This window comes from Phoenix dactylifera, unplaced genomic scaffold (genome assembly GCF_009389715.1).
Source record: "Phoenix dactylifera cultivar Barhee BC4 unplaced genomic scaffold, palm_55x_up_171113_PBpolish2nd_filt_p 000558F, whole genome shotgun sequence".
In the NCBI taxonomy this organism is placed as follows: domain Eukaryota; kingdom Viridiplantae; phylum Streptophyta; class Magnoliopsida; order Arecales; family Arecaceae; genus Phoenix; species Phoenix dactylifera.
The window spans coordinates 160,720-163,238 of record NW_024067965.1 but is presented as its reverse complement, the minus strand read 5'-3'; positions in this window follow the sequence as shown (position 1 = coordinate 163,238).

Sequence of the window (2,519 nt, the reverse complement as noted above, 5' to 3'; positions counted from 1 at the left end):
AAGCAAGTTCATCCCAACCTAAATTTGAGCAAGTTAAGTCTGTCACAACCCTTCGGAGCGGAAAAATAATTAATAAAGAAATTCCAACGAAGGATGACAAAAAATCCATTGAGAAAAGGGATGAAAATAATACTGAACAAGATGATCCAATACCTCATCATAAAATAGATGCTCCATTCCCTCAGCATTTGCTTGCAGCTAAAAAAGGAGTACCTGATCAAGAAATTTTGGATATCTTTAAACAAGTAAAGATTAACATTCCTCTATTAGATGCCATTAAGCAGATCCCATCTTATGCCAAATTTTTAAAAGATCTTTGTACCATAAAGCGAAAGCTTTATGTACAAAAGAAAGCTTTTCTAACTGAACAGGTGAGTGCTATTCTCAAACACAACACCCCACCTAAGTATAAAGATCCTGGTTGTCCTACCATATCTTGTATCATAGGAAACTTCAGGATACAACGAGCCCTTCTTGATTTAGGTGCAAGTGTTAACTTACTGCCCTATTCAGTTTATGAACAGTTAGGACTTGGTGAATTAAAACCCACCAAGGTTACTCTCCAACTTGCCGATCGATCTATAAAGATACCAAGAGGAATAGTCGAGGATGTACTTGTCCAAATTGATAAATTCTACTTTCCAGTCGACTTCATAGTATTAGATACCCAGCCTGTCATGAACTGTACCACTCCAATACCTGTCATTCTAGGCCGCCCATTTCTAGCTACTTCCAATGCTTTGATTAACTGTCGAAATAGAATAATGAAAATGTCATTCGGGAATATGACTACAAATTTTAATATATTTAACATTTGTAAACAACCCGATAATGATAACGAAAATGATGAAATTCATGGAGTTAATCTGATCGACTCCATTGTAGAGGATGCTCTTGTCCCATCTCTTTCTTCTGATCCTTTAGAAACATGCCTAACTCATTTCGGAAATACAGATATCAACCAAAACTTTAGAGAAATCAGTGCTATATTAGATTCAGCTCCTTTGTTGGATACAGATAGGTGGAAATCTCGTTTTGAAGAATTGCCCACATGCAACAATAGTCCTCTACCATCTAGTGTTCAAGCACCTAAACTTGAGCTAAAGCCTTTGCCATCTGAGCTCAAGTACGCATACCTTGGTCAAGAAGAGACTTTTCCAGTGATCATATCATCCCAACTCGAACAAAGTCAAGAACTAAAATTATTGGAAATTCTCAAAGAGCATAAGGGAGCAATAGGGTGGACAATTGCTGATATCAAGGGAATTAGTCCCTCAATTTGCACTCATAGAATCCACTTAGAAGCTGATGCCAAACCTTCTCGTCAACCTCAACGTCGATTAAACCCACACATGAAGGATGTGGTTAGAGCAGAAGTTCTGAAACTTCTGGATGCGGGTATGATCTACCAAATTTCAGATAGTAAATGGGTAAGTCCAACCCAAGTGGTCCCGAAAAAATCTGGTGTTACTGTAGTCAAAAATGCTAACAATGAATTAGTTCCAACTAGGGTCCCCACTAGTTGGCGTGTATGCATTGACTATAGGAAACTTAATTCTGTCACTAGGAAGGATCATTTTCCTCTATCTTTTATTGATCAAATTTTAGAAAGGTTAGCAGGTCATAAATATTATTGCTTTCTAGATGGCTATTCAGGTTACAACCAAATTGCAATTGATCCTGAAGATCAGGAAAAGACCACTTTTACATGTCCTTTTGGCACATTTGCTTACAAGAGAATGCCTTTTGGATTATGTAATGCTCCTGCAACCTTCCAAAGATGCATGCTCAGTATTTTCTCTGACATGGTTGAGCGCTTTTTGGAAGTCTTCATGGATGATTTTTCAGTTTTTGGCTCATCTTTTGAAAATTGTGTGGACCATTTAAGACTAGTCTTAATTCGGTGTGAGGAGAAGAATCTAATCTTAAACTGGGAAAAGTGCCATTTCATGGTAACTAGGAAAATTGTTCTCGGGCATGTCATTTCATCTGAAGGAATTGAAGTAGACAAGGCTAAAATTGACTTAATTGCTAACTTACCCAACCCAAAAACTATCAAAGATATACGCTCATTTTTGGGTCATGCAGGATTTTATAGGAGATTTATTAAAGATTTTAGCTCAATATCTAAACCCTTATGTAATCTCCTTCAAAAGGAAACCCAATTTGTGTGGTCTGAAGAATGTCAAAAAGCTTTTGATAAACTCAAAAGCCTGCTGACCTCTGCTCCCATCATGCAACCACCTGACTGGTCACTTCCTTTTGAAATTATGTGTGATGCCAATGAATATGCAGTTGGGGTAGTTTTAGGGCAAAGAAAAGAAAGAAAGCCTTATGTTATCTACTATGTAAGTAAGACTTTAAATAGTGCACAAAAGAATTACACCACTACGGAAAAGGAACTACTTGCCGTAGTATTTGCACTAGACAAATTTAGGTCTTACTTGATTGGATCCAAAATCATTATCTACACTGACCACGCTGCCCTTAAGTACCTTCTTTCAAAAAAGGATGCTAAG